A 22,859-nucleotide genomic window follows, 5' to 3' on the forward strand; every position below is an offset into this window, starting at 1 on the left:
TCAAAACTGTAGCCCTGAGCATTAGTGGTTTTGGTTGGGAAACATATTAAAATGTCTATTAAAAGGGTGAATAAATCCTTTCTGGAAGTATGCAATTGCAATAGACATTGGTCTTCATAAAGCCACTTTCTCTCTTCCTAGGACAATTTTTTAAGATCATAGCCAGGTCACTTGAGAACTTACAGTGTTATTTTTCCCACATATAAATTTTCTTTGAGAGAGAAACAATCAGGAACAGATTCAACTTCAAAGATAACAGTGGAGGGTAACTGTGGTAGGCCAATGGCCCACCAAAGACATCTATGTCATAAACGCCAATAAATTTGTTAGCTCACATAACAAATATAACTTTGCAGATGAAATTACATTAAGATCCTTGAGATTCATGGAGAGATTATTCTGTACTGTGCAGGTGGGCCCAGTGTAATAAAATAAAAGATCCTCATAAGAAAGAGTCAAAAGTGTCAAAGTGAGGAAAAGGAGATGTGCCAATGAACCAAGAGGTTGGAGTAAATTACTTCGAAGAAAAAGAAAGGTAGTCATAAACCAAGAAATTTGGGCAACTTTTAGAAGCTAGAAAAGGCAAGGAAACCGATTCTGCCCTGAAGCCTCCCAGATAAATGCAATACTACAGATACCTTGATTTGGTCCCTTCAGATTCATTCTGGAAGTCTTACCTCCAGGACTGTAAGATAATAGATATACTATTCTAAGTCACTAAATCTGTGTAAATTTGCAACAGAAGCAAAAGAAAATCAATACAGTAATCAATCTGGTTCATTATCAAATTCTATGCTGTGATTTTTCTTTTTCATTTTTCGTGAATTTCCAGGAAGAGATTTGTTCACAATTTAAAACTGGATCACCACATTGAAAATGTAGGTCTCTTCCCCACATAATCATCAGAATAGAATCACAAAACAAAACAAATGTTTTGATTAATAGAGGGTCTACAGAGAGAAGTGGCTGAGATAGAAGGCCAAATCTGAAGGTCATTCAAGATTCCTGCCACTGAAAGCTTTTCATTATTCTAAGAAAGAAATTATGGAAAACAGGAGATTTTATGAATGGCAATATGGCACTGATACAACCCAGAAACAGTGTTTTGGTGTTAAGGGCATTTGTGGACAGATGGGAGTGACTTCTTTTTTTGAGAATCAACATTTTATTGGATGATGTTTGTCTTTTGTTTATTTAATCAATTTTATATTTTAAGGTAGGAGAGGGCAATTTTTCCTGTGGTATTCCTTTTTCTTACAATTTTGGCAATGGGTTTTTTTCTAGTTTAGACATAGTCATTTCCTTAACCATGGTTTAGCTAATTGCTTAATCTTAAGAGTTATTAATTTGGTATGCATTTTTTTTCTTGGTCAAAATGTCTTCGATGTGCCCAGCGAGCTCTTGTAATTCAGGAAAGGGAGGAAGTCTGCCATCTTATCTTTTGTTTGTAACAGAAGGTTTAAAATCATCCACAAGGAAAGTAGATATGGTTTTTATGGTATTTTTACATTCATTCAGAGCAGCGTATTCCCAGAAGGTGCCAGTTAAGTCATCTTTGAAACGAATGCTTTTTAGTCTGTTTATCAGACTGAAATTTTGATCATTCAGTTTGAGAGAAAGACATCAGACATCAGACATAACTGCTAAGATGCATTTTCTTATTCTTGGACCCATTTAGTATCCATTCATGGTCAAATTTCAATAATATACTTGATAGTATTTTGAAAATCAATCCTTCCTGCCCTTTCCTAACCAAGTTTTCACATCGCCAGGACCTACAAGGATATAAACTAATTGATGGAGATTAGGGAATCTAAAGTAAGAGTTGATAAAGCAACCCTAAATCATTCAGTGAACTTTTAGCCTTTCCTTATAACAACTAAATTATGCAAATGTGATATTAAACAAGATTTTAAGTTAAAACAAAACAGAGAATTTGGTCATTATTATTAACTACACTCTAAGATATTATTGTAATATCCAAGGAATGGGGTATGTTCAGAACAGGCCAGTGCATGAAAGAGAAAAGGGGATGGTTCAGATGCTACAGACAGAGAAGAGAGAGCAGAGAGGAAAGGAGGAAGTTGAAATATGTAGAAGCAGGACGCCCATATAGAGTTGGATCAGCATAGGGAGAGAAGAATTTTATTAACTATTTCTGAAATCATCCAAAACTGAACATTTTTGCTAAGTGTTTATGAAGACATCATTTATTTCTCTTTTCCTTACCTTGGTATTAACTTCTTAATTGGCTTGGTTTCATTGCTCAGGGATGTTACAGAGGAAATGAGGGGGAGGGACAAGAATATCAGTGCCTAATTCTTTGTATTCTGTGTGTTCTTTTCATTTGAATATTAGCAATTACTAGTGTTTCAATAAATCTCAGCAATGTGGTGCCAATCGAACTAAATAATCAAAAATTTGACAAGATTCTACCAAGGAAAATTTAGAACTTTAGTGGCCATTGTTGATAATTTAGGGTAGATTATATAACTATCCTATGCTCCGTTAGAATAAAGAGTTCAAAGATTTAAACATTTAATGATCAATGTATTTGGATTGTGATGAAGATACCATTGAAGAGCAGGAAAATAGAAAGATTATTTATCCTAGGACCACATGAGTAAAATTAATGTAAATGTGAAAAATCTAACACCAAACTTAAGTTCTCACAATTTTTTTAAATATTTGGTGCTTCTGTTTTAGGATTTCTCCAGAGAAAGATTATGAAACATAGAAGAAAGTATCTCACATTATGTTAGCATATTTCTTAAATCAAAGGTTTAGTATGCAAGTTATAACTTTCAGTCTATTAAGAAGGTGTATGCTTAGATGACTTTTCATCATTTTAAAAACTCAAACACACTGTAAAGGAATAAAGACTTACAACCTATTAAAGTATTCATGTTTCCTCAAAAAACAAGAAATATTTTCATAAAATATTATTTAAAACACTTTCCCCTTTTTAACATAGTGTGAATATAGCATTACAAAAATATTAAGTACTTAAGAATGATACTCTGCCAATCCCTATATTATCAATAAACTCTATACTCTTAATTTTCATTGAACTCAGGAAGTTGAAGATTAATAAGGAAGAAAACTAAGTTTCTTTGTTCAGAATCTTTACTACATAGTGAATGTCCAAGATTTAATTCACAATTAAAATCTAAACACCATAATTAAGAAGCAGATGGAATTTTAAGTATATGGAGCCTTTGAACCCATCAGAGTTAGGTATGAAAATCTGTTCTCACACATAGAATTTCCATAATATTGCACGTTATATTATCTACTCTGTTTCCTTATTTTTAAAATGAGAATGGCAATAAATATCACATGGATCTGATATGAAAATAAAATAAAATATAAAATACGAAACATCTAATGATAAAATTGAAAAATTGTTGAAACTTTTAAAAATATCTTCATTCTTTTCAAAAACATGAAGTAATTCTGCCCTTAACAACAGTTTAGGCTACTTACAAATATAAATGCTGTATATGTTTAATATAACATTTTATTTAATAGAATTACTTTTTTTTCCACAGTAACTTTGTTTTTATCCTTCATATGAGAAAGGGCGTTCTTAGTATTTTCACCTTTAGGGCTATGTGTTTGTTTTCATCTTTTTCTATCCATAGATCCTGTTCCTAATAATATAAGCCGTCATTGATAACTTTAGCAAGTTCAGATGTGATTTTTGCCTGAGACATGTGGTTGCCTCTTCAACCTCCTCCAGGATGTTTTTTCACATAAGGTGGTGTCTGAGTTACAATCAAAATCTTGTTTAAGCCTTGGTCTTCAATTTCATAATCTGAATCATTATCAGACCAATCAGTTAATGTGTTTTTTCATCCTATTTGTTCAGTCTCTTCATCAAACAAAAATCAAGTTCTTCTTGTTCTGTTTCTTCTGAAGAACATAGCTGATTTAATGACCTCTCAGGCACAGACAGTGATTCCCTCAATTTCACTGGGGCTGGCCGATGTCTCTTTTTTACTTCTATCCAAGGTTCTGAGTCCAAGTCACGCAAACTGGCAAACTTCTAGACGTTGCTTGAAGAATACTTGTTTCACTATTTTTCTTTGGGGTCAATTCTTGGAGAATTTGGGGCAGACTCTGTATGTGAGCAAAAGGCTTGGCCTGGTACAAACTCTGGACAGTAAATCAGTTGAGAGAAGTCTGTTCATGGCACGTCGCATGGAGGAGGGTCTGGAATTGGCCATTTTTCTGGTTCTATCTTTTTTCTCATTTTTTCATTCACAATTTCTACTTCTGTGCTATCCTTCAGTGCCTCTGAGATAAGGTTTCTAGTGAGAGCCTGAACACGTTGGAAAGCAGCAATCAGGAAAATATGCAAGAAACCTTGTTCACCCCTCTTTCCTCAAAGAAAGTAGTCTCGTTCCAAATTTTCTACATTGAAGTAATATTCAATTTGACGTTTAATACACTCTTTAAGCAATGCTTCTTCCACAAGATACACCTGTACACTTGTACCATCATCTTAGTAATGCATCATACTGGTATTAAGTTCTGTTTGAAATGGCTGAACAGTCCTTTCACCATGTTCTTGATAACCATATAAATAATCAAAGTTCAACCGAGGATTTGCTCTGCCTCGTCCTCTTCCCCGTCCTCGGCCTCTTCCTTGGCCTCTAAAGGAAACTCAGATATTACCACCCTCACTTCTCACACTGGAAACTTGATACTGATCATCTCTTTTTTCTCTATCTTGCTTCCAATTTCATGTATCATTTCTCCTATTGTTATGTGTTGGTTTACTTGCTTCAGGTTGACATCTTGAGCTGTTCCAGGATCCCGGTCTTTCTTGACTCTCTGGTCTTACATCATCTGAGTGGTACCCACGTGTGCTTATTAGCTCTCTTTCCTTGATTACTTGACTGAGCCTCATCCTCACTGACATTTTCACCAGGACCATTTAATTTTGTTTCCCGGTTTTGTTTACTCTTTTACTTCTCTTTTAAACCTTCTCTTCTTTTTTCTTTTCTATCTTGTGGCTTTTTATTTCCTTGGCTGAGGACACTCTGATATGCAGTGTTCACTAATTCACTTGGTGTTCGCCAATTCTCCATATCGTTGAAATCACTAGCCTTGTTGGATTTCTTTTTCTTGAGTTTTCCTGCTTTTCTAATTTTGAGGGAACCGAACTCTGCCTCCAGGGTTTCCAGCGCTGGCTGCGGCTGACCTGCGGTGGTTGGGGACAGGTGCTGTGAAGGCTTTTTGTTCCAGGGATTTCCCTTAGGCGGCAGCAGCAGCAGCTGCCGCTTTTCCTTAGGGCCAGCTGCCACCTCCTCCATGGCGTCCTCGGCCGACGGATCCCGCAGCAACTGTGGCACTGGCGACCATGGCAACTGCAGCTCCCCGCTGAAGGGGCCCCGGGCCCATGTGCCTTGTGTGCCAAATGCAGCATCAGGGGCCTCACGGGGACAGCCGCCTGGGGCACACTGCGTGCAGGCACCACCGGGGGGGAACGGCTCTCCCCGCGCCCCTGCGCTGGTGGTGGCCTCAGCCTTCTCCTCCCTTGCTTCCTCTTTGCCCTCACGTTCGGCCAGGGGCTGATGCTCGGCCAGCCGGTTCGCCTTGGCCAACAGCGACTCCCTCTCAGCAGTCACTGCGGGCGGATCCTCGCGAGAATGAGCGGCGGACATCAGGGCGTAAGCAAATATCGTCCCTCTACCCCAGCCACCCCAGTCGGGGTGGCCCCGAGGCCACAGAGCCCAACTGCCCGTCTCTCCGCCGGGGCACCGACCAGCTCTGGCTGGGGGCAGAGAACCCAAGAGAGACAGCCACCGTCGCCAGCGCCCGGCGTGCCGCCCCCTCCTGGAACCAAACGGAGGACCAACCACCCACCAGCCCCGTCCTCTGGGTAGCGCACTCCCAGAGCCAGACACCACACGCTGGGAGCCCCAACCAGTAGCCCCGAGCCCTCACCTGGCACGGACAGCAGCTGAGATGTAGCAGGCCCGGGCCGAGGACCTTTACCGGAATCGGGGGGCACGAATACCTAGAACAGGTAACTGCCCTTGGGGGCGTGGAAGCCGAGGAAGGGTGGCCCCAGAGGACGGGGTGGAGCCTCCCTGAGGAGCTTGATATGGCTACTCACCGGCTGCTGTCCTCGCAGGGCCTCTCGTGGGAGTTGACGGATTCGCCCGCCCAGGTGCCCACCGGCCCCACCCGGCGGAAGGCCTGCCCCCTCCCAGGGGCTCTCCCAGGGCGAGGAAGAACAAAGGCGATGGCTCCCGACTCCTGGGCAGAGGCCACCCCTACTGCGGGCTCAGGGGTGGAGCACACACCAGGCCACTGTGGCTGGCTGCGGGCTCCTGCCCTGCCCACAGGGCAACAGCAGCCAGGGGCCTGGGCAATCCACGCAAATGGCACCTGGAGAACCAGGCGCTCACTTTGCCCTTAGGTCCTAAAGCCAGGTTTCACCTAGGCTAACGGAGGGGACACAGAGTCGACCCCTGACCTGGGGGGCTGCCAAGTGAATTGTGCTCCCCACCACCCCCAAGCCCCACCCCACCCCCATCCCCCACCCCACCCCCATACCCCCACCCCACTCCCACCCCCATCCCCCCACCCCCATCCCCTCCAGCCCACCCCTGCCACTTGGCCCCCTGGAAACACTCTTTTTGAAGAATCTGCACAGGGACATTTGGGAACCCATTGAGGCCTGTAATGAAAAATGATATCCTGTGATAAAAACTAGAAAGAAGCTATCTGTGAAAATGCTTTGGGATGTGTGGATTCATTTCACAGAGATAAACCCTTCTTTTGTTTCAGCAATTTGGAAATACTGTTTTGCAGAATCTACAAAGGTAAGTTTGGGAGCCTGTGAGTCCTATAGTAAAAAACCGAATACCCTGTGATAAAACTGGAAAGAAGCTATCTGTGCGAAAGCTTTGCGATGTGTGGATTCAACTCACAGAGTTAAACTTTCTTTTGATTCAGCTGGTTGGAAACACTCTTTCTGTAGAATCTGCACATGGATATTTGGTTGCCCATTGAGGCCTATAGTGAAAAACTGATATCCCACAATAAAAATGATAAAGAATCTATCTCTTAAAATGCTGTGCGATGTGTGGATTCATCTCACAGAGTATAAACTTTCTTTTGATTCAGCAGGTTGAAAACACTCTTTTTGTAGAATCTGTGCAAGGACATTTGGAAGCCTGTTTAGTCCTATAGTGAAAACAGACATCCCGCGATAAAAACTAGAAAGAAGCTATCTGTGAAAACACTTTGTAATGTATGGACTTACCTCACAGACTTAAATCTTTCTTTTGGTTCAGCAGGTTGGAAACACTCTTACTGCACAATCTGCACAGTGACCTTGGGAGCCAATTGAGGCCTATGGTACAAAAACAAATATCCCACTATAAAAAATAGAAAGAAGCTATGGGTGAAAATGCTTTGCGATGTGTGGATTCATCTCACAGAGTTATTCTTATCTTTCGATTCAGCAAGTTGGAAACACTCTTTCTGAAGAATCTGCACAAGGACATTTGTGAGCCCATTGGCTCCTACAGTGAAAACAGCTATCTGTGAAAAAGCTTTGTGATGTGTGGACTCATCCCAGAGAGTTAAAACTTTTTTTTGATTCAGCAGGTTGGAAACACTGTTTCTTTAGAATCTGCGCAGCGATATTTGGGAGCCCATTGAGGCCTATAGTGAAAACAAGATATCCCACTATAAAAACTAGGAAGAAGTTATCTGTGAAAACGCTTTGTGATATGTGGATTAAGCTCACAGAGTTAAACCTTTCTTTTGATTCAGCAGGCTGAAAACACTCTTTCTGTAGAATCTGCGCCGGGACATTATGGAGCCCATTGAGGCCTATATTAAAACCCAATATCTCGCAATAAAAACAAGAAAGAAGCTATGGGTGAAAATGCTGTGAGATGTGTGGATTCATCTCAGAGTTAAACCTATCTTTTGATTCACCAGGTTGGAAACATCCTTTCTGTAGAATCTGCACAAGGACATTTGTGAGCTCATTGAGTCTTATAGTGAAAACAGATATCCCATAATAAAAACTAGAAAGAAGCTATCTGTGAAAATGCTTTGCAATGTCTGGATTAACCTCACAGAGTTAAACCTTTATTTTGTTTCAGCAGGTTGAAATACTCTTTCTGTAGAATCTGTGCAGGGACATTAGGAGCCCATAGAGGCCTATAGTGAAAAACCAATATCCCACGATAAAAAGGAGAAAGAAACTATCAGTGAAAATGCTTTGCGGCAATGCATGGATTCATCTCACAGATTTAATCCTTTCTTTTGATTAAGCAGGTTGGAAACACTCTTTCTGTAGAATCTGTGCAGGGATATTTTGAAGCCCATTGAGGCCTATAAAGAAAAACCAATATCCTGCAAGAAAAATTTAATCAGGGTATCTGTGAAAATGCTTTGTGGCATGTGGATTCAACTCACAGAGTTAAACCCTTCTGTTGATTCAGCAGGTTGGAACAACTCTTTAGAATCTGTGCAGTGACATTTGGGAGTCAACAGAGGCCTATAGTGAAAAACTGATATCTCAGGATAAAAACGAGAAAGAAGTTATGAGTAAAAATGCTTTGTGATGTGTGGATTCATCTCAAAGAGTGAAACCTTTCTTTTGATTCAGAAGGTTGGAAACATTCTTTCTGTACAATCTGTGCAGGGATATTTGGCAGCCCGTTGAGTCGTATAGTGAAAACAGATATCCCATGACAAAAACTAGAAAGAAGCTATTTGTGGAAAAGCTTCACAATGTGTGGATTCATCTCAGAGAGTTAAAACTTTCTTTTGATTCAGCAGGTTGGAAACACTCTTTCTTTAGAATCTGCACAGGGACATTGGGAGCCCTTTGGGGACTATTATGCAAAGTCAATATCCCACAATAAAAATTAGAAATAAACTATCTGTTTAAAAGTTTTGCAATGTGTGGATTCATCTTACAGACTTAAACATCTCTTTTGATTCATCATCATGCAAAACTCTTTCTGTAGAATCTGCACAGGACAGGGCCATTGAGGCCTATAGTGAAAAACTGATATCCCACAATAAAAACTAGAAAGAAGTTATCTGTGAAAACTCTTTGCCATGTGTGGATTCATCTCACACAGTTAAACTTTACTTTTAATTCAACAGGTTCAAAACACTATTTAGAATCTGCACAGTGACATTTGGGAGTCAATTGAGGACTATCGGGGGAAATTCAGCCAGATATCGGGAAAAATTCACCCCCAATATTTCACATATATTCTTTTCTATTTTCCGTAAGCGTCAGCTGGTTTGAGAAATAAAAAGACAGAGTACTAAAGAGAAAAATTTTAAAGCTGGGTGTCTGGGGGAGACATCACATGTTGGTAGGTTCCGTGATGTCCCACAAGCTGCAAAACCAGCAAGTTTTTATTAGGGATTTTCCAAAGGGGAAGGAGTGTACAAATAGGATGTGGGTCACAGAGATCACGTACTTCACAAGATAATAGAATATCACAAGGTAAATGGAAGCAGGGCGAGATTGCAGGACCACAGGATCGTGGCGAAATTAAAATTGCTAATGAAGTTTTGGGTACCATTGTCATTGATAACATCTTATTAGGAGATGGGGTTTGAGAGCAACTGGTCTGACCAAAATTTATTAGGTGGGAATTTCCTTGTCCTAATAAGCCTGGGAGCACTGTGGGAGACTGGGGCTTATTTCATCCCTACAGCTTGACCACAGAAGATGGCCACACCCAAGGGGGCCATTTTGGAGGCCCACCCTCAGTGGCGCATTCTCTTTCTCAGGGATGTTCCTTGCTGAGAAAAAGAATTCAGCGATATTTCTCCCATTTGCTTTTGAAAGAAGAGAAATATGGCTCTGTTCCACCTGGCTCACCGGCAGTCAGAGTTCAAGGTTATCTCTCTTGTTCCCTGAACATTGCTGTTATCCTGTTCTTTTTTCAAGGTGCCCAGATTTCATATTGTTCAAACACACATGCTCTACAATTTGTGCAGCTAACACAATCATCACAGGGCCCTGAGGCGACATACATCCTCCTCAGCTTATGAGATGACAGGATTAAGAAATTAAAGACAGGCATAGGAAATCACAAGGTTATTGATTGGGGAAGTGATAAGTTTCCATGAAATCTTCACAATTTATGTTTAGAGATTATAGTAAAGACAGGCATAAGAAATTATAAAAGTTTTAATTTGGGAAACTAACAAATGTCCATGAAATCTTCACAATGCACATTCTTCTGCCATGGCTTCAGCCAGTCCCTCCGTTTGAGGTCCCTGACTTCCCGCAACAGAGGACTATAGTGAAAAACCAATATCCGGTGATAAAAATGAGAAAGAAGCTATCTGTGAAAAGGCTTTATGATCTTTATGATGCGTGGATTCATCTCACAGAGTTAAGCCATTTTTTTGATTCAGTAGGTTGGAATCACTCTATCTCTACAATCTACACGGCAACATTTGGGAGCCCATTGAGGCTTATAGTGAAAAATCAATATCCCGCAATAAAAACGAGAAAGAAGCTATCTGTTAAAACACTTTGTGTTATGTGGATTTGTCTCACAGAGTTTAACCTTTCTCTCAAGTCAGCATGTTGGAAACATTGTTTCTGTAGAATCTGCACAGGGACATTTGGGAGCCCATTGAGGCCTATAGTGAAAAAACGATATCTCATAATAAAAACTGGAAAGAAGCTATCTGTGAAAATACTTCGCAATGTGTGGATTTATCTCACAGAGTTAAACCTTTCTTTTGATTCTGCAGGTTGGAAACATTCTTTCTTTTGATTCTGCAGGTTGGAAACATTCTTTCTATAGAATCTGTGCAAGGACATTTGGGAGCCCATTGAATCCTAAGGTGAAAACAGATATCCCACAATAAAAACTAGAAAGAAGCTATTTGTGAAAACTCTTTGCAATGTCTGGATTCATCTCACAGAGTTAAACTTTTCTTTACATTCAGCAGGTTGGAAACACTCTTTCTGTAGAATCTATGCAAAGACATTTTGGAGCCCATTGAGGCCTGTAGTGAAAAACAGAAATCCCATGATAAAAACTAGAAAGAAGCTATCTGTGAAAATGCTTTGTCATGTGTCTATTCATCTCACAAAGGTAAACCTATTTTTTTTTTTTTTTTTTGATTTAGCAGGTTGTAAGCACTCTTTCTATAGGATCTTCAAAGTGATATTTTGGAGCCCATTGAGGCCTACAGTGAAAAAATAATACCACGCGATAAAAACTTGAAAGAAGCTATTGTTGAAAACACTTTGTAATCTGTTACTTCATCTTACAGAGTGTAAACCTTTCCTTTGATTCAGCTAGTTGGAAACACTCTTTCTGTAGAAACTGCGCAAAGACATTTTGGAGCCCATTGAGGCCTATAGTGAAAAACAGAAATCCCATGATAAAAACTAGAAAGAAGCTAACTGAAAATGCTTTGCAACGTGTGTTTTCTTCTCACAAAGGTAAACCATTCTTTTAATTCAGCAGGTTGGAAACACTCTTTCTGTAGCATCTTCACAGGGCCATTTGGGAGCCCATTGAAGCCTACAGTGAAAAAACAATACACTGTGACAAAAGGTAGAAAGAAGCTATCAGTGTAAATGCTTTGCAATGTGATATTACATCTCACAGAATTAAACGTTTCCTTTGATTCAGCAGGTTGGAAACATTCTTTCTGTTAAATCTGCACAGGGACATTTGGAAGCTCTTTGAGGCCTGTAGTGAAAAACCAATATCCCATGATAAAAATGAGAAAGAAGCTATCTATGAAAATGCTTTGCCACATGTGGATTCATCTTACAGAGTTAAACCTTTCTTTTGATTCAGCAAGTTGTATACACTCTTTCTATAGAATCTGTGCAAGGACATTTGGGAGCCCATTGTGTCATACAGTGAAAATAGATATCCCGTTATTAAAACTAGAAAGAAGCTATATGTGAAAACACTTTTTGATGTCCAGATTCATCTCACAGATTTGAACCTTTCTTTTGATTCAGCAGGTTGGAAAAAACCCTTTCTGTAAAATCTGCACAGACATATTTATGAGCCCATTGAGAACTATAGTAAAAAGTGATATCCTGCTTTAAAAAAGAGAAAGAAGCTATCTGTGAAAACGCTTTGTGATGTGTGTATTCGTCTCATGTAGTTAAACCATTCTTTCGATTCAGCAGGTTGGAAACACTCTTTCTGTAGAATCTGCTCAGGGACATTTGGGAGGCCGTTGTGGCCTATAGGGATAATCTGAAATCTGTGATAAGAACGAGAAAGAAGCTATCTGTGAAATGCCTTGCAATGTGTGGATTCATCTCACAGAGTTAAAACTTTCTTCTGATTTTGAAGGTTGGAAGCACTCTTTCTGTGGATTCTGCACAGGTGCATTTGGGAGCCCATTGAATCCTAGAGTGAAAACAGATATCCTGCAATAAAAACGAGAAAGAAGATATCTGTGAAAACGCTTTGTGATGTGTGGATTCATCTGACAGATTTAAACCTTTCTTTGGATTCAGCAGGTTGGAAACACTCTTTCTGTAGAATCTTCACAGAGACATTTTGGAGCCCATTGAGACCTACAGTGAAAAACTGAAATCCCGTGATAAAAACTAGAAAGAAGCTGTCGGTGAAAAGTCTTTGTGATGTGATAGTACATCTCACAGAGTTAAACATATTCTTTGATTCAGCAGGTTGGAAACACTCTTTCTGTAGAATCTGCACAGGGACATTTGGGAGCTCATTGAGGCCTATAGTGAAAAACAGAAATCTCACGATAAAAATGAGAAAGAAAGTATCTGTGAAAACACTTTGTGATGTGTGTATTCATCTCACAAATTTAATCCTTTCTTTTGATTCAGCATATTGGAAACAATCTTTCTGTAGGATCTGCGCAATGACATTTGGGAGCAATTGAGTCTTATAGTGAAAACAGATATCCTGCGATAAAAATGAGAAAGAAGCTATCTGTGAAAATACGATGTATGGGCTCATCTTACACAGTTAAATCTTTCTCTTGATTCACAGGTTGGAAACACTGTTTCTATAGAATCTGTGCAGGGACATTTGGGAGCCCATTGAGGCCTATAGGGAAAAAGAGAAATGCCACAATAAAAACTAGAAAGAAGCTATCTGTGAAAACACTTTGTGGTGTGTGTGTTACCTCACAGAGTTAAACCTTTCTTTGATTCTGCAAGTTGGAAGCACTCTTCTGTAGAATCTGTAAAGGGACATTTGGGAACCCATTGAGGTCGATGGTAAAAGCTGATATCCAACAACAAAAACTAGAAAGAAGCTATCTGTGAAAATGCTTTGCAATATGTGAATTCATCTCATAGTGTAAAACCTTTCTATTGATTCAGCAGGTTGGAAACACTTTCTGTACTATCTTCACAGGACATTTGAAAGCCTATTGAGGCCTATAGTGAAAAAACAATACCTCACGATAAAAACTAGAAAGAAGCTAACTGTGAAAACATTTTGCAATGTGTTACTTCATCTCACAGATTTAAACCTTTCTTTTCATTCAACAGGTTGTAAACACTCCTTCTGTAGCATCTGTGCAAGGACATTTGGGAGCCCATTGTGTCATGTAGTGAAAATAGATTTCCTGCTATAAAAACCAAAAAGAAGCTATCTGCAAAAATGCTTTTTGATGTCTGGATTCATCTCACAGATTTAAACCTTTCTTTTGATCGAGGACATTAGAAACTATCTTCTGTAGAATCTGCACAGTATAATTCGTAGCCCATGAGGACTATAGTGAAAAACTGATATCCCATGATAAAAATTAGAAAGAAAGCTGTCTGTGAAAATGCTTTGTGATGTGTGGATTCATCTCACAGAGTTAAACCTTTTTTTTTTATTCAACAGGTTGGAAACACTCTTTCTGTGGAATCTCTTTAGGGACATTTGGGAGCCCACTGAGGCCTATAGTGGAAAACCAATACCTGCAATAAAACCAAAACGAATAAACAAACCTATCTGTGAAAAGGCTTTGTGATGTTTGGATTCATCTCACAGAGTTAAACCTTTTTTTTTTTAACTCAGCATATTGGAAACACTTTTTCTGTAGAATCTGCATAGGGATATTTGGGAGCCAATAGCGGCCTATAGAGAAAAAACATAATCCACTATAAAAACTAGAAGAAGAGCTATCTTTTACATGCTTTGCAATTTGCAGATTCATCTCACAGACTTAAAACTTTCTTTTGATTTTGCAGGTTGGAAGCACTCTTTCTGTAGATTCTGAGCAGGGACATTTGGGAGCCCATTGAGGCCTGTAGTAAAAAACCAATATCCCATGATAAAAACTAGAAAGAAGCTATCTGTGAAAAGGCTTTGTGATATTTGGATTCATCTCACAGAGTTAAACCTTTCATTTGATTCAGCAGGTTGGAAACACTCTTTCTGCAGAATCTGTGCAAGGACATTTGGGAGCCCATTGCGACTAGAGTAAAAAACCAAATTCCTATGATAAGAACTACAAAGAAGCTATCTGTAAAAATGCTTTGCAATGTGGGGATTCACCTCACAGAGTTAAACCTTTCTTTTGATTCAGCAAGCTGGAAACATTCTTTTTGTAGAATCTGCACAGGGACATTTGGGAGGCCATAGCAGCCTATAGAGAAAAAAAACAAAATCCGTGAAAAACACTAGAAAAAAGCTATCTTTTACACACTTTGCAATGTGTGAACTCATCTCACTGAGTAAAAACCTTCATTTGATTCAGAAGGTTGGAAACACTTTTTCTGTAGAATCTGCGAAGGGACATTTGGCAGCTCATTGAGGCTTATAATGAAAAACCAAAATCCTGCGATAAAATCTAGAAAGAAGCTATCTGTAAAAATGCTTTGCAATGTGTGATGCATCTCATAGAGTTAAACCTTTCTTTTGATTCAGCAGGTTGGAAAAACTCTTTCTGTAGTATCTGTGCAGGGTATATTTGGGTGCCCATTGTGGCCTATAGTGGAAAAGAAATATCCTGTGATAAAAACTAGAAACTATCTGTGAAAAGGCTTTGTGAGGTTTGGTTTCATCTCACAGAGTTAATCCTTTCATTCGAATCAGCATGTTGGAAACACTCTTTCTGTAGAATCTGCACAGACATTTGGGAGCCCATTGAGGCCTATAGTAAAGAAAAGGTACCCTGCAAACAAGAAAGAAGCTATCTGTGAAAACGCTTTCCAGTGTGTATTCATCTCACAGAGGTAAACCTTTCTTGTGATTCAGCAGCTTGGAAACACTCTTTCTGTAGGATCTTCACAGGGACATTTGGGAACACATTGAGGCCTATAATGAAAAAAGAATACCTCGCAATAAAAACTAAAAAGAAGCTATCTGTGAAAACATTTTGCAATGTGTGGATTCATCTCAGAGTTAAAACTTTCTTTTGATTCTGCAGGCTGGAAGCACTCTTTCTGTAGATTCTGCACAAGGACATTTGGGCGCCCATTTAATCCTACAGTGAAAAAATATATCCCACGATAAAAACAAGAAAGAGGATATCTGTGAAAATGCTTTATGACATGTGGATTCATCTCAAATAGTTAAACCTTTCTTTTGATTCAGCAGTTTGGAAACACTCTGTAAAATCTGTGCAGGGACATTTTGGAGCCCATTGAGTTATATAGTGAAAAACAGAAATTCAGTGATAAAAACTAGAAAGAAGCTCTCTGTGAAAACTTGCAGTGGGTGTATTCACCTCACAGACAAATATCTTTCTTTTGATTCAGCAGGTTGGAAACACTCTTTCTGTAAGATCTTCACAGCAACATATGGGAGCCCATCGAGGCCTACAGTGAAAAAGCAATAGGCCATGATAAAAACTGGAAAGAAGCTATCGGTGAAAACGCTTTGCAATTTGTTACTTCATTTCACAGAGTTAAACCTTTCCTTTGATTCAGCAGGTTGGAAATGCTCTTTCTGTAGAATCTGCACCGGGAGATTTGGGAGCCTATTGAGGCCTATAGTGAAAAACCAATATCTGGAGATAAAAATGAGAGAAGCTGTCTGTGAAAACATTTTGCAATGTGTGTATTCAACTCACAAATATAATCCTTTCTTTTGATTCAGCAGGTTGGAAACAATCTTTCTGTAGAATCTGTGCAAGAACATTTGGAGGAATTGAGTCCTATAGTAAAATCAGATATTTTGTGATAAAAAATAGAAAGAAGCTATCTGTGAAAATGCTTTGTGATGTGTGTGCATTCATCTCACAAAATAAAAACTTTCTTTTGATTCAGCAGATTGGAAAAACTCTTTCTGTAATATCTGCATGGGGATATTTCGGAGCCCCTTGAGGACTATAGTGAAAAACAGATATCCCATGACAAAAATGAGAAGGAAGCTCTCTCTAAAAATGCTTTGTGATGTGTGGATTCATCTCACAGAGTTAAACCTGTCTTTGGATTCAGCAGGTTGGAAACATTTATTCTGTAGAATCTTTGCAGGGACATTTGGAAGCCCATTGAGGCCTGCAGTGGAAAACCGATATCCTGTGATAAAAATAGAAAGAAGGTATCTGTGAAAAGGCTTTGGGATATTTGGACTCATCTCACAGAGTTAAACCTTTCATTTAATTCAGCAGGTTGGAAACACTTTTTCTGTAGAATCTGTGCAGGGACATTTAGGATCCCATTGAGTCCTATAGTGAAAAACAGAAATCCTATGATGAAAACTAGAAAGAAGCTCTTTGTGAAAATGCTTTGCAGTGTGTATATATTCATCTCACAGAGGTAAACCTTTGTTTTGATTCAGCAAGTTGGAAACACTCTTTCTGTAGAATCTGCAAAGGGACATTTTGGAGTTCATTGAGGTCTATGGTAAAAAGCAATATCTCATGGTAAAAACTAGAAAAAAACCTGTCTGTGAAAATGCATTGCAATGTGTTGATTCATCTCACAGTGGAAAGCCTTTCTGTTGATTCAGCATGTTGGAAACACTCTTTCTGTAGGATCATCAAAGGGACATTTGGGACCACATTGAGGCCTATAGAGAAGAAAAAATACCACACGATAAAAACTAGAAGAAGCTATCTGTGAAAACACGTTGTGATGTGTTACTTCATCTCACAGAGTTAAATGTTTCTTTTGATTCAGCAGTTTGTAAACACTCTTTCTGTTGAATCTGTGCAAGGACATTTGGGAGCCCATCGTGTCATATATTGGAAATAGATATCCCGCTGTCAAAACTGGAAATAAGCTATCTGCGAAAATGCTTTTCAATGTCTGGATTCATCTCACAGAGTTAAACCTTTCTTTTGATTTAGCAGGTTGGAAACAATCTTTCTGTAGAATCTGTGCAGGGAGATTTTAGAGCCCATTGAGGACTATGGTGAAAATCCGATATCCCTCGATAAAAATAAGAAAGAATCTCTCTGTAAAAACACTTTGGGAAGTGTGGATTCATCTCATGGAATTAAACCTTTCTCTGATTCAGCAGGTGGAAATACTCTTTCTGTAGGATCTGGCAAGGACATTTGGGAGCCTATTGGGTTCTATTGTGTAAACAGATATCCCATGATAAAAACTAGAAAGAAGGTATTAGTGAAAACACTTTGCGATGTGTGTATTTATCTCACAAATGTAATCATTTCTTTTGATTCAGCAGTTTGAAAACAAACTTTCTGTAGAATCTGTGCAAGGACATTTGGGAGCAATTGGGTCCTATAGTAAAATCAGATGCTTGGCAGTAAAAATGAGAAAGAAGCTGTCTGTGAAAATGTTTTGCAATGTGTGGATTCATCTCACAGATACAAAACTTCTGATTCTGCAGGTTGGAAACACTCTTACTGTAGAATCTGCACAGGGGCATTTTGGAGCCCATTGTGGCCTATAGTGAAAAAAGAAATATCCTGTGATAACAACTATAAAGAAGCTATCTGTGAAAACGCTTTGTGATGTGTGTGGATTCATCTCACAAAATTAAATTTTTCATTTGAGTCAGAAGGTTGGAAAAACTTTCTGTAGAATCTGCACAGGGATATTTCAGAGCCCATTGAGGACTGTAGTGAAAAACAGATATCCCACAATAAAAACAAGAAGGAAGCTATCTGTGAAAATGCTTTGCGATGTGTGGATTCATCTCACAGTGTGAAACATTTCTTTTGATCCAGCAGGTTGGAAACACTTATTCTGTAGAATCTTTGCAGGGACATTTGGAAGCCCGTTGAGGCCTATAGTGGAAAATCAATATTCTGCAATAAAAACTAAAAAGAAGCTATTTGCCAAAAGGGCTTGGGATGTTTGGATTCATTTCACAGAGTTAAGACCTTTCATTCAATTCAGCATGTTAGAAACACTCTTTCTGTAGAATCTGCACAGGGACATTTGGGAGCCCATTGAAGCCTACAGTGAAAAACAGAAATCCTGCAATAAAAACTAGAAAGAAGGTATCCATGAATATGCTTTGTAATGTGTGTATTCATATCACAGAGGTAAACCTTTCTCTTGATTCAGCAAGTTGGAAACACTCTGTGGAATTTGTGGAGGGACATTTGGCATCCCATTGAGACCTATGGTAAAAAGTGATATCCCATGATAAGAACTATAAAGAAGCTATCTGTGAAAATGCTTTGTGATGTGTGGATTCATCTCACAGGGTTAAACATTTCTTTTGATCCAGCAGATTGGTAACGTTTATTCTGTAGAATCTTTGCAGGGACATTTGGAAGCTCATTGAGGCCTATAGTGGAAAACCAATATCCTGAGATAAAAACTAAAAAGAAGCTATTTGCCAAAAGGGTTTGGGATGTTTGGATTCATCTCACAGAGTTAAAACCTTTCATTCAATTCAGCAGATTGGAAACACTCTTTCTGTAGAATCTGCACAAGGACATTTGGGAGCCCATTGTGTCCTATAGTGAAAATAGATATCTCACTATAAAAACTAGAAGGAAGCTATCTGCAAAAATGCTTTTCGATGTCTGGATTCATCTCACAGAGTTAAACCTTTCTTTTGATTCAGCAAGGTGGAAACACTCCTTCTGTAGAATCTGCACCGGGACATTTTAGAGCCCACTGAGGCCTATAGTGGAAATCTGATATCCCACAATAAAAACGAGAAATAATCTCTCTGTGAAAACGCTTTGGGAAGGGTGGATTCATCTCACAGAGTTAAACCTTTCTCCGATTCAGCAGGTTGGAAACACTCTTTCTGTAGGTTCTGTGCAAGTACATTTGGGAGTGCATTGAGTCCTATTGTGAAAATAAATAGCCCATGATAAAAACTAGAAAGAAGCTATCTGTGAAAATGCTTCGTGACATGTTGATTCATCTCACAGAGTTAACTCTTTCTTTTGGTTCAGCAGGTTAGAAACACTCTTTCTGTAGAATCTGCACAGGGACACTTGGGAGCCCATTGAGACTTATAGTGAAAAACAGGAATCCCACAATTAAAAACTAGAAATAAGCTATTTGTGAAAATGCTTTGTGATGGGTGGATTCATCTCACAGAATTAAACATTTCTTTTGATTCAGCAGGTTGGGAGCCCCCTTTCTGTAGAATCTGCAAAGGGATATTTGGGAGTCCATTGAAGCCTTTGGTAAAAACCGATATCCCATGATAAAAACTAGAAAGAAGCTATCTGTCAAAATGCTTTGTGATGTGTGCATTCATCTCACAGAGTAAAACCTTCCTTTTGATCCAGCAGGTGGGAAACACTCTTTCTGTAGATTATCTGCAAGGTCATTTGGGAGCCCATTGAGTCCTATTGTGAAAATAGATATCCCACAATAAAAACTAAGAAGAAGCTATATGTGAAAATAATTTGTGATGTGTGGACTCATCTCACAGAGTTAAACATTTCTTTTGATTCAGCAGGTTGGAAACACTCTTTCTGTAGAATCTGTGCAGGGACTTTTAGAAGCCCATTGAGGCCCACTGTGTAAAACTGATATCCAGCGATAAAAATGAGAAAGAAGCTATCTGTGAAAAAGCTTTATGATGTGTGAATTCATCTCAGAGTTAAACCTTTCTTATGATTCAGAAAGTTGGAAACACTCTTTCTGTAGAATCTGTACATGGACAATTGGGGACCCATGGAGGCCTATAGCAAAAACAGATATTCCATGATGAAAACTAGAAGGAAGCTATCTGTGAAAAACCATTGTAATGTGTGGATTCATCTGACAGAGGTAAACCTTTCCTTTGATTCAGCAAGTTGGAAACACTTTTTTTGTAGAATCTCCGAAGGGACATTTGGGAGCCCATAGAGGCCTATACTGGAAAACTGATATCCCATGTTAAAAACTAGAAAGAAGCTATCTGTGAAAAAGCTTTGCAATGTGTGGATTTATCCCACAGAATTAAACAATTATTTTGGTTCAGCAGGTTCAAAACATTCTTTCTGTAGAATCTGAGCAGGGATATTTGGATATTTGGGAGCCCATTGAGTACTATAGTGAAAAACTGATATCCCATGATAAAAACGGGAAAGAAGCTCTGTGAGAATGCTTTGTGATGTGTGGATTCGCCTGGCAGAGTTAAACCTTTCCTTTGATTCAGCAGGTTGGAAACACCTTTTCTGTAGAGTCTCTACAGGGAAATTTGGGAGGCCATTGAGGCCAATAGTGAAAACTGATACCCTGCGATGAAAACTAGAAAGAAGCTATCTGTGAAAACGTTTTGGGATTTTTGGATTTATCTAATAGGGGTAAACTTTTCATTTGATTCAGCAGGTTGGAAACACTCTTTCTGTAGAATCTGCACAGGAACATTTAGGAGCCCATTGAGGCCTATAGTGAATAACCAAAGTACTGCAATGAAAACTAGAAAGAAGCTATGTGTGAAAATGCTTTATGATGTGTCGATTTATCTTACAAAGTAAAACCTTTCTTTTTATTTAGCAGGTTGGAAACACTCTTTCTGTAAGATCTTCACAGGTACATTTGGGAGCCCATTGAGACCTACAATGAAAAAACAATATGCCGCATTAAAAACTAGAATGAAGCTATCTGTGAAAACACTGTGCAATGTGTTACTTCATCTTACAGAGTTAAATCTTTCTTTTGACTCAGCAGATTGGAAACATTCTTACTGTAGAATCTGCACAGAAACATTTTAAAGCCCATTGAGACCTACAGTGAAATACAAATATCCCGCAATTAAGAACAAGAAACAAGCCATATTTAAAAATGCTTTGTGATATTTGGATTCATCTCACAGGATTAAACCTTTCTTTTGATTCAGCAGTTTGGAAATACTCTTTCTGTAGAATCTGCACAGGAATATTTGGGAGCCCATTGAGGCCTGTAGTGAAAAACCAATATACCACAATATAAACAAGAAAGAAGCTATCTGTGAAAACACTTTTTGTTGTGTGGATTCATATCACAAAGCTAAACCTTTCATTTAATTCATCAGGTTGGAAACACTTGTTTCCTTAAATTGTGCGCAAGGACATTTGGGAGCCCATTGAATTCTATAGCGAAAACAGATATCCTGCGATAAAAACGAGAAAGAAACTATCTGTGAAAAGGCTTTCCAATGTGTGGCTACATCTCGCAGGGTTAAACCTTTCTTTTGATTCAGCAAGTTGGAAACCCTCTTTCTGTAGAATCTGCGCAGGGACATTTGGGAGCCCATTGAGACCCATAGTAGAAAACCGATAAATGTGATAAAAACTATAAAGAAGCTATCTGTGAAAATCCTTTGTGATGTGTGGTTTAATCTCACAGAGTAAAACGTTTTCTTGATTTAGCAAATTGAAAACACTCTTTTTTAGGATCTTTACAGGGACATAGGGGAACCCATTGAGGGCTATATTGAAAAACCAATAATGGTGATAAACACTAGACAGTAGATATCTGTGAAAACGATTTGTGATGTGGGTATTCATCTGACAGAGTTAATTCCTTTTTTTGATTCAGCAGGTTGAAAACACTCTTTCTGTAGAATCAGCCCAGGGACATTTAGGAGCCCATTGAGGCCTATAGTGTAAACATATATCCTGCAATAAAAACTAAAAAGAAAGTATCTGTCAAAATGCTTTGCAGTGTGTGGATTCATCTCACAGAGTTACAACTTTCTTTAATTCAGCAGGTTGGAAACACTGTTTCTGCAGAATCTGTACATGGGCATTTTGGATCACATAGTGGCCTACAGTGAATACAGGTATCCCGCAATAAAAACAAGAAGGAAGCTATCTGTGAAAATGCATTGTGATGTGTGTATTCATCTCACAGAGACAAACCTTTCTTTTGATTCAGCAAGTTTGAAACACTTTCTGTAGAATCTGTACATGGACATTTTGGATCACATAGTGGCCTATAGTGAATACAGGTATCCTGCAATAAAAACAAGAAGGAAGCTATCTGTCAAAATGCTTTGTGATGTGTGTATTCATCTCACAGAAACAAACCTTTCTTTTGATTGAGCAAGTTGAAACACTTTCTGTAGAATCTTCCCTGGGACATTTTGAGCCCATGGAGGCTTATTATGACAAACTGATATCCTGTGATAAAAACTAGAAAGAAGCTATCTGTGAAAATGTTTTGTAATGCATGGATTTATCTGACAGAGATAAACATTTCCTTTGATTCAGCTAATTGAAAACACTCTTTCTGTAGAATCTGTGCTGGGATGTTTGGGAGCCCATGAAGGCCTATAGTGAAACAGTGACATCCCTTTATAAAAACTGTAAATAATCTACCTGTGAAAATGCTTTGCGATGTCTGGGTTCATCTCAGAGATTCAAATTTTTATTTTGATTCAGCAGGTTTAAAACACTCTTTCTGTAGAATCTGTGCAAAATATTTTGGAGCCCATTGAATCCTATAGTAAAAAACAGATATCCCGTGATAAAAACAAGAAAGAAGCTATCTGTGAAATAGCTTTGTGATATGTGGATTCATCTCACAGAGT

At 38.8% G+C, this 22,859-nt stretch overlaps 1 pseudogene; it reads right to left on the reverse strand.

Moving 5' to 3' along the window:
- Positions 1 to 3,975: 3,975 nt before the first annotated feature.
- LOC101150796 (la-related protein 1B-like) lies at positions 3,976 to 5,535 on the reverse strand (annotated as a pseudogene).
- Between the last annotated feature and the right edge of the window lie 17,324 nt (positions 5,536 to 22,859).

Source organism: Gorilla gorilla, chromosome 3, assembly GCF_029281585.2.
Source record: "Gorilla gorilla gorilla isolate KB3781 chromosome 3, NHGRI_mGorGor1-v2.1_pri, whole genome shotgun sequence".
NCBI lineage: Eukaryota > Metazoa > Chordata > Mammalia > Primates > Hominidae > Gorilla > Gorilla gorilla.